We start from the raw sequence: 10,361 nt of genomic DNA, 5'->3' as shown, positions 1-10,361 counted from the left end.
ACTTGGCTTCCCATGTAAGCGTGAGCCCGGGACCTAGTCCCATCAAAAGCTGTTTTTTTCATTGAAAATTAATTGTCTATGATCTGGTTTATACATTGGTCTAAAGAGTTTGGTTACTGTGAGTCTGTCCTAGAGGCGAAACTGTTTTCCGTACTAACAGATCAGGTTCTTGAGCTGTACATCTGAGAATCAGAGTCCAGTTTGAGTTAATTCATCCAGACCTTTTTGAGAAAAGTCAGTCTTACCATGTTCTTTGGAGATAATCTCCAACATTTCCAGTGCTATGCAAATACCTTTCTTAATAATAGGTACCTTTCTTAATCGTAGAAGGCAAATCTGCCAGAAACCCCATAAATAATAATCACACTTACCCCCTTATTAAGCACTTTTTAGCTGCCTGGCACTGTTCTTGGCACATTTAATGGACTAGTTAATAGCCAGAACATTTCTATCATGTCAACAATATTAGTTTCTAATTTACAGATGAAGAAAATGGGACCTAGAGAAATGGAGTAACTTGATCTAAGTTTACTAAGTCAAAAAGTGGTGCTGTCAGGATTTGAACCCTGGACCATCTGCTTTCCTCTGTGCTTATGTTGGTTGTAGTTGATTATGACCCTGTCTTGAATTCTCCCTTTAGCTTGAAACTGAAAGTCGCTCAGTTGTGTCCGACTCTTTGTGACCTCATGGACTATACAGTCCATGGAATTCTCCAGGCCAGTATACTGGAGTGGGTAGCCTTTCCCTTCTCCAGCGGATCTTCCCAACCCAGGGAGTGAACCCAGGTCTCCCACATGGCAGGCGGGAGCCACAAGGGAAACCCAAGAATACTAGGGTGTGTAGCCTATCTCTTCTCCAGGGGATCTTCCCGACCCAGGAATCGAACCAGGGTCTCCTGCACTGCAGGCAGATTCTTTACCAACTGAGCTATCAGGGAAGGGATCTTTACTATAATCTATAGTCTATATTTAATATAATCTTTATTGTATTCCAAAAACAAATTGATAACCCCTTTCCCACTAATTTCTTACTTTCCTTCTGAATTTTCAAGTCTCCAGCACTAAATCACATAGGTGGGCACCTTGGAAGTAACACAAAGGGACTATCAGCAAAATACTCTTTTTAAAAACAAATATTTATTTATTTGGCTGCACCAGGTCTTGGTTGCGGCAGGCGGGATCTTTAGTTGTGGCATGTAGGATCTAGTTCCCTGACCAGGGATCAAACCCAGACCATCCTGCACTGGGAGTATGGCATCTTAGCCACTGGGCCACTAGGAAGAGGGGAGAGAGTGTGCACTCAGTAGTGCCCAACTCGTTGTGACCCCGTGGACTGTAGCCTGCCAAGTTCCTTGGTCTGTAGATTTTTTCCAAGCAAGAATACTGGAGTGGGTTGCCATTCCTACTCCAGGGGATCTTCCCCAGCTGGGAATCGAACCCCCATCTCCTACATCTCCTACATCTCCTGCATCGGCAGGCGTACTCTTACCACTGAGCCACCAGAGAAGAACCACCAGGAGAGTCCCTGCCAAATCCTTCCCAGAAAACGTGGACTTCCATTCTTCCACTAGCTTTGTGGCTGTTGTGTCAAATTTAAAATACAGAGTTTCTTGTGCATTGCCTCTGAGCCAGAAGACGCATCAAAAGGCTGACACATTGCATATGAGATCTTAGGCCTCAAGGAAAGTGTCTGTCCCTTACTGTTTTCCAAAGTACTGCTTTAGCTCTTTATTTTCTGAATGTGAATACAGACCTTTATTTACCAGCTTCAGATGGTTTTTAGTAATGCTCAAACAACTAAAATTGACCAGTCTATAATTGAATTGAGTTATTTGGAGGATATAAAAATACTTGGCAGTTTTGTTTTATGTAGTGCTATTTTTATGAAGGCTAGAAAACATTTTGTAGACAGAAGAGTGGAAAATAGAAAAGGAGAGCACATTGTGCTGTGGGAAGAAATAAGAGAGAAACAGCTGGGGGAAAAAGAATGGAAATTAATAATTGATCATCACTTACAGTTGCCAGTCATTGTGCTAGATGCTCCATTTATATCGTCTTATTTAACCTCCACAGCCACCCCAGGACACAGATTCATTGCATCCATTTTGTGGATTAGGAAATAGGCTCAGAAAGGTTAAGTAGCTTGTCCAGTCCTTGCAGCACGGGGATTCGAGCGCCCTGGACACAGAAAGGAAGCAAAGATGACAAAACTCAAACTGAAGCCCAGCAGATCCCTGAAAAGATCAAAGTGCAACTAACCAGAGGTGAAGTAAAAGGTGAACAGAGGTTCTTCTCGTCGCTAGAAGAGGTAGGGCTTCTGCTTCTGCCAGCCTGAAGCAGGGCAGGGGCAGATGGCTGGAACTGCTGCTGACGGAGGTTGAGATGGAAGATGGCTAGAATGGCTGGAACTGCTGCTGATGGAGGTTGAGATGGAAGATGGCTAGAGGCCCTCAGCAAGTCAGGGAGGTTGCGGTTTCCAGGAAAACGGAGTGAGGATGACCTGCGTTAAGGCAAAGATGTGTTGGACCTGGCACAGAGAAAGGGGCCCTATTCCTCTCTAGGACAGAAGACTTGAACTCAGCGTGTGGCTCCTCTCTTTTGGAGGAACATTCTTTGTCAAAATCTTCCATTAGGAAAGCCAGACATGGGATTTCCCTGATGGCCTAGTGGTTAAGAATCTGCCTTCCAACGCAGGGGGCTTGAGTTCATCCCTGGTCAGGGAACTAAAATCCTACATGCCATGAGGCAACTAAGCCCATGCCACAAGTACTGAGATCACGCAAACTCTAGCGACTGTGCGCTGCAATTAAGAGAAGCCTGCACGCCAAAACTAGAGAAGCCCCTGAATGCTGCAACCAGAGAAAGCCCATGCATTGCAATGAAGACCCAACACAGCCAAAAAGACTTTGCCACCATGTTATCAGTAATGCTTCAGCAAACCAGCAAGATCTTCTCTGGTCACATGAGTAAGAATGATGCAAGAAGGTTTCAGACCATTCAGAAAGGTACTTACTAAAAAAAGCCCCACATTTTCTGTGTGCCAGGCATGACTTAAAAGATGGAGACAAAATGGTAAGTCCAAATACCATTTGATCCTTGCCCTTTGGAACTGCAGTTTAGTGGAGGCGACAGATACTAATCACATGATCATACAAATAAATGTAAAATTAAAAATTTTAAAGTACTCCAAAGGAAAGATATACGATACTATAAGAGCTTATAATCAGTAAGGCATCCTCGAGAAAGCAATGCTTGTGCTCTGATGCAGGGAATGAGTAGAAGTTAATTACATGAAGGAAGAATGTGTGTGCTTGTGCTAAGTCACTTCAGTCATGTCCAACTCTACAACTTTATAGACCATAGCCCACCAGCCTCCTCTGTCCATAGGGATTCTCCAGGCAAGAATACTGAAGTGGGTTGCCATGCCCTCCTCCAGGGCTCAAAACCATGTCTCTTACATCTCCTGCATTGGTAGGCAGGTTCTTTACCACTGCCCTACCTGGGAACCCCCAAAGTAAGAATATTAAGAATATTACATTCCAAATGGAGAAACCATCAAGTGCAAAAGTCTCTTGTTTTAAATGGTTCATTCCGCAGAATAGAGGGTTAGTGCAAGATCAGGACTTTGTACACTTTTTTACAGGCTATCTAGATTGCTCCTCTTCCAACTGGAAACTTCCCTGATGGCCACAAAGTCCACATTTCAGGTCAATGATAGTGCTTCTGTCTTTAAGCATAAGATGCTTTCAATTTATGCATGCATCACACACACAAGTACTCACCCATCCAATCAGATCTCCAACCAAGTATCTATTCATTTATTACCCATTTATATATCCATTTAATCACCCATCATACCGATCATCAGTCCATGCATCATCTACCCATTCACCAGACAACCATCCATCTATCCAAGTATCTACACACCCACCTACATTTTATCTTGCCATTTATTTGTATATCCACTATCTGTTCACTCACCCACCCATCTATTCTCCATTCATTTTCCCATATGTCCATCAATTTGTTTATCCATTCATGTAGCCTAGCCTATATTTATTTATCTCTCTGTAACATAATAAATATGTTTGATCTCAACCCTTGATTCCTGACACAGAGCTCCTAAATCCCTTGGAATTTCCTGGGTGATTGAAAAATCTTTTGTTCTCATAAGGCAATCCTGAATAGCTTCAGAATGGGGCTTCTTACCAGGAAGATCAAGACATGATTAGAAGCCTGGAACTTTCAGCCTGATCCTCCATCCTCTGGGGAGTAGAGAAGGACTGGAGATTGAGTTAATCAATCATGCCTGTGTGCTAAGTCGCTTCATTCATGTTCAACTCTTTGCAGTCCTGTGGACTGCAGCCTGCCAGGCTCCTCTGTCAATAGGATTGTCCAGGCAAGAATACTGGAGTGGGTTGCTGTGCCCTCCTCCAGGGGATCTTCCTGACTCAAGGATAGAATCCTGCATTCTCCTGCATCTCCTGCATTGGCAGGTGAATTCTTTACTGCTGAGTCACGTGGGAAGCCCAATCAATCATGCCTACAGTGATGAAATTTTCATAAAAAGTCCCTAAGGTATGGGGTTTAGAGAGGTTCCAAGTTGGTGAATGAATGTATCTGTGTTCTGGGAGGGTGGCACACCCAAGACTTCACCTGGACAGAAAATCCTGTGCTTAGGACTCTTCTAAACCTTTCCCTATATACCTCTTCATTTGGTTGTTCATTTTATCTGTTACAATATCCTTATAGTAAACTGGTAAACAGAACTAAAGTATTTCCCTGAGTTCTGTGATCCATTATAGCCAATTATCAAACCTGAGGAAAGAGTCCTGGGAAACCATAATTTATAACCAACTTGGGTAAAAGTGTAAGTAACCTGGTTCCCCTCTATTTGTGATTAACATTGAAGTTGAGGGGAGTAGTCTTGTGGGGATGAGTCTTTAACCTGTGGGGGATCCAAGCAGTTAGTGTCAGAACTGTTTAATGTTAGGGGAAAATCCACATGCTTGATTTCAGAAGTGTTGTTAGAGACAAGTTTCCTTTTATCCTCTTCTCCAAGAAACCAACCAACCATTTATTCATGTATATATTCACTGATGGCTCAGACTATAGAGAATCTGCTTGCAATGCAAGAGACTCGGGTTCGATCCCTGGGTTAGGAAGATCCTTTGGAGAAGGGAGTGGCTATCCACTCCAGTATTCTTGCCTGGAGAATTCCATGGACAGAGGGGCCTGGTGGGCTACAGTCCATGGAGTTGCAAAGAGTCGGACATGACTAAGCACCTAACACTATGCATTCACCAGTCCTTCCATTCATCCACCCATCTATCTGTATACTCATCCATTTTTATTGGTGCTGTGACAAACCGCCACAGAATTAGTGACTTGAAACAACGGAGAAGGATTTCCCTGCTGGTCCAATGGCTAAGAATCAGTGCTCCCAATGCAGGGGGCCCTAGGTTCGATCCCTAGTCAGGGAACTAAACCTTATATGCTGCAATGAAGATTCCATATGCCATAACTAAGACCTGGTACAGCCAAATAAATAAATATTTAAAACAATAATAGCAACACAGATTGATTATTTTATAGTTTTAGAGTTCAGCAGTCCAAAATAGGTCTTAAGCAGTTAAAATCAAAATGTGGTTGGAACTTCCCTAGAAGTCCAGTGGTTAAGACTCTGTGCTTCCGATGCAGTGGGCACAGATTCCACCCTGGTCAGGGCACTAAGATCCCACATGTTTCATGGTCCAGCCAAAGAAAAATGTGGGTAAAATAGAAGTACTTCTGGAGGCCCTAGGGAAGAATGTGTTTCCTTGCCTTTTCCAGCTCCTAAAGACCACCTGCATTCCTGGTCTCCTTCCTTAAACTTTAAAACCAGAAGCCTACCATCTTCAAATCTCTAACTCTGTCCCTTCTGCCTTCTTCTAAAGGTACTTGTGATTACATTGGGCCCACCCAGATAATCCAGGATAATCTCTCCATCTCAAGGTCAGTTGATTAGTAAGCTTAATTCTCCTTTGCCATGTAATCTCACATATTCACAAATTTCAGGAATGTTAAAATATCTTTGGGAGCCATCATTTTGCCTATCACATAATGTATTCACTTATGCATTCATTTATCCATCTGTTTGCTAGCCCATCTTTGTGTTCATCCACCAATCCATCAGTTTGGTTACCCACTCAATCATCTAATATCTATGCACCCACACGCCTATCTATCTAGCTATTCATCCATCCATTGTACATTTATTTATCCATTTATCCAAATAAATCACTCACTTGCCCACCACCCATTCATCTGTCATATCAGTCATCCATCCTAATTTCATTATATCCATTTATCCATTCAACCATCCATTCCTCCACCAATCATTCATGCATCATTTTTTTCATTTTATCATGTTCTGCTTTATTGTGCTTCACAGATATTTCATTTTTTCATGCATCATTTTAACTATCCAACCACCCATCTAATCATTCATGAACTACCCCTATCTACCTTGTCTTTTCAAATTAATTAAACACTACCCTTCCAAGACCACATACTCTCTCTCTCTCTCTCTCACACACACACACCACTATTTGAACATACTTACCAAAACAGACCATCCTACCTGAATCTTTGCTATTTGCTTTCAACCACTCATTTTTTTCTGATCCTAACTCCCAAAGACTTGGAGCCCCGGCTCCTAATCCTGACTCAGTTTTGCCTGTCCTTTGTACTTGCTCAATGTCAATGGGTCTTCCAGAAATTTTACTTCATTTACAGAGCCCTGCCTGTGTTGACTCTGATCTGCCCTTGTCCTTGTTACACCCAGAAGCAGTAAAGAAAATAAGTGATCTTGCAATACGTGAGCATTTGTGCAAGGAAGGCATTGGATCAAAGCTGTGTCTCAGTGTTTTCTCTGTTGCACTTCCGTGTGACCCTGATCAGGAAGTTTGGATGAAACCTATACTCCTCACCGTCTAGGGTGATTTTTTCCCCCTAGGGAAGTAAGACAAATAGTATTGAAAATATTTATGGTGTAATGGTTATAAAAGTGTTTTAAAAAAAAAAAAAGGCAATTTAAAAATTTCAAGAATTTCCATTATATAAGGAAAAACTAAATAAATCTGGCTAACTTTGTGTTTTAATATTTATTTTTAAAATAATTTTTGACATGTACACACTGCCCTATTTATTTATATTTAATTTACTTAATTTATGGCTCTCCTGGGTCTTCATTGCTGTATGCGTATTTTCTCTAGTTGCAGAGAGCTGGGGCTACTCTCTAGTTTCTATGTGTGGGCTTCTCGTTAAAGTGTCTTCTCTTGTTGCAGAGCACAGACTATAGGCACATGGACTTCAGTAGTTGCAGCAAGGCTCAGTAGTTGTGACTTGCTGGGTCTAGGGCACACGGGCTTCAGTAGTTGTGGCACAGGGGCTCAGTAGTTACAGTTCATGGGCTCTAGAACGTGGGTTCAATAGTTGTGGTGCACGGGTTTAGTTGCTCGGAGGCAGGTGGGATCTCCCCAGGCCAGGGATCGAACCCACGTCCCCTGCACTGGCAGGCCATTCTTATCCACTGCACCATCAGGAAAGTCCTGGCTAACTTTATTTTTAATGTTTTGCTTTCCCCCCAGACTTTTGCCCTATAAATACTAGTAATACGTTGAGAAAGCTTATGCTACTGAAGCAAAAGCATTAATAGCGGTGATAACTATAAATCATCACTCTTTCACCAACACCATCATGATTTATAGTTGTCAGAACTGGTAATGGTCTTGCACCTCAAGTGGAACCATAGATAAGGTACCCCAGTGCTCAGCTAAAATGCCACCCCTGCTCTGCTGCTCAGGACAGCACATCAGAATACAAATGAATATGAATGACATTATTATAAGAATATATGCTCCCATTTATTTATTTTTTAAAAGGTAAATCATTTAGACTGTGTTCCTTTATATATGAGCAGTGACAGATTACTTGCCATATCCTGCATAACTGGCCATGTCAAGACATGACACTGAGAACCATGGCTAAATGAAAGCTAAATTCCTGTATAGTTTTAAGGTCAACAGTCCATCACGGGTACATATTTAAACTGGAATGAAATTATTTGGGCAAATCTTGGTAGCCCAGCTCTTCTCATGCAAATGTTATTTACTTGTTGGGTAATCAGAAGGCATAAAACCAGGTACTTCTTCATGGAACTCAACAGTAGCTCTTTAGAGGGCAATTGTTTACACTTCTTCAAAACTGTTCAAGAAAAATTTAATGAAAAATGTGCTGCTATCCAAAAGAGTATTTCAGAAATGCATGAAGAGAGGCAGTGTCCTGGCAATTCTCTATGACCGATGGGCAGTCTGGTCTGGGAAGATGTCACACGCCAGCAGTTGGAAGAGTCTATGGCCCTAACTCAAAAGACTTTGGAGGCACTGACATTTCAACAACACGAGGACACTGGTTTATAAATATGGGCTCTGGTCATCGCTAAGACACATGCAAATTATACATAGTGGGTTTATACTTGATGTCTTGTGTAGAAAATGCTACACCTGGAATCTTCAATAATGATTCTTGGTTTTACGCCAAAGCTCTTTAAGATGCTGCATCTCATTTAACCCTGATGACACCTTGAGAGATTGCCTAGACAGGGCATTATCCCCATTTTACAGATGAAATGACTACCTCATTGTTGTCACTGTCAAAGTCGATGTCTGGAGTTGGCAAACAGGTTTCACACTGCAAATCCTTCCTACTTTCATGCTTGTCAAGTCACTTGAGTCACGTTCGACTCTTTGCAACCCTGTGGACTATAGCCTGGAAGGCTCCTCTGTCCATGGGATTCTCCAGGCAAGAATACTGGAGTGGGTTGCCATGTCCTTCTCCAGGGGATCTTCCCAATCCAAGGATCGAACCCTTGACTCTTATGTCTCATGCATTGGTAAGTGAGTTCTTTACTACTAACGCCACCTGGGAAGCCCATCCTTCTTCCTACTTCACCCTACCAAGTAGCGGGGACAGTATAAAGGTTTGAATCCTTGCATGTGGGGATAGTTGAAAGATATCTTGGAGGGTGTCTACCATGCAACATGGAAATTAATTAATTTTAAAGAACTGTAGTGCTTAATTCCCAGGGTGAAAACAGCAATGTGTTTATTGTCAGTTTGCAAATAGTCCTCTCTCTAAATTAGTCAGTAATGCTTATGGTAGAATTTCGTACATAAGGGAAAGGATTCCGAAGCAACTTGAGGCTTGGTAAAAAGCTTCAGCTTGAGCATGTTTTTATGGCTAGAATGGTCTAACTGTCGCTGCAGGAAAGTACACTGCTGAGCGAGAATGAAGGATTTATGGAACTATTTCAGGGTAGGGTGATCAGTGTTTTCAAAAATCCTGCCCGAGAACATTTGAGGTGTGAGTTTCCATAAATCATGGTTATTGAAAGTGAGCACAGTCATTTATATGTATAAACTCAGATTAAAAAAAAAATCAAAATAGTAGCAGTGTCATACCTGGGTGAAGGAGCTCTACAGCACTTTAAGAGTTAAATCAGCCCAATTAATACATGAGGGATGGAGGCCATATACATCAGCAGAAGCCACTCGAAAAGACAAGGCGGTCCGTCAGGCCAAGAGCAAGAAGGACAGAGACTGACTTGGGTCGAATCAATAGAACTAATATGTTTCAAAAAAACAAGTCAACAGAACTGGGAAGGTCTATACAGAACTTAGGAAAATGGGGGTCAGAGGAAAGAATGTAATTAACAATTAGTTGAGCAGTTACCACGTGCTGAGTAGTTTGTATGAATAATTTAATTCATGCATGCATGTGTGCTCAGTCGCTTCAGTTGTGTGGGACTCTTTTTGACCCCATTGACTGTACCCCACTAGGCTTCTCTGTCCATGGGATTTTCCAAGCAAGTATACTGGAGTGGGTTGCCATGCCCTCCTCCAGGGAATCTTCCCAACCCAAGGATCAAACCCACGTCTCCTGTATTGGCAGGTGGATTCTTCACCACTGAGCCACTGGGGAAGCCCAGTTTAATTTATACAACCTATTATTTATACAACAACCCTATAATCAAAATCAAAAAACCCTAAGTAACTTTCCTAAGGTCACTAGTGGCAGAGCTGGAATTAGAATCAGCTCTTTTGGTCTCCAAATCCTGTGGACTTAACTATTCTTATCCAGTTTCATCCTGGGGAAAGTGCTTTTGCCAGGCTAGGACACTGCCACCAGCTATACATTTTTTTTTTAAATATTTACTTTTATTTATTTACTTGGCTGCACCGGGTCTTGGTTGCAGCATGTGAAACTATTAGTTGGAGCATGTGGGATCTAGTTCTCCAACCAGAGATGAAACCTGGGCCC

At 42.1% G+C, this 10,361-nt stretch overlaps 1 long non-coding RNA gene across 1 annotated transcript; it reads left to right on the top strand.

Annotated features, from left to right (window-relative positions):
• The first annotated feature begins 762 nt into the window (after positions 1–762).
• On the top strand, positions 763–7,176 carry LOC132346860 (uncharacterized). Its single transcript, XR_009496824.1, has 3 exons — positions 763–835; positions 5,936–5,993; positions 6,777–7,176. It is a non-coding gene; the product is annotated as an uncharacterized lncRNA (long non-coding RNA).
• The last annotated feature ends 3,185 nt before the right edge of the window (positions 7,177–10,361 follow it).

This window comes from Bos taurus, chromosome 13 (assembly GCF_002263795.3).
Source record: "Bos taurus isolate L1 Dominette 01449 registration number 42190680 breed Hereford chromosome 13, ARS-UCD2.0, whole genome shotgun sequence".
NCBI classification, from domain to species: domain Eukaryota; kingdom Metazoa; phylum Chordata; class Mammalia; order Artiodactyla; family Bovidae; genus Bos; species Bos taurus.
Note: the sequence above shows the minus strand (reverse complement) of the source record. Positions and strands in the feature narration are given on the sequence as shown.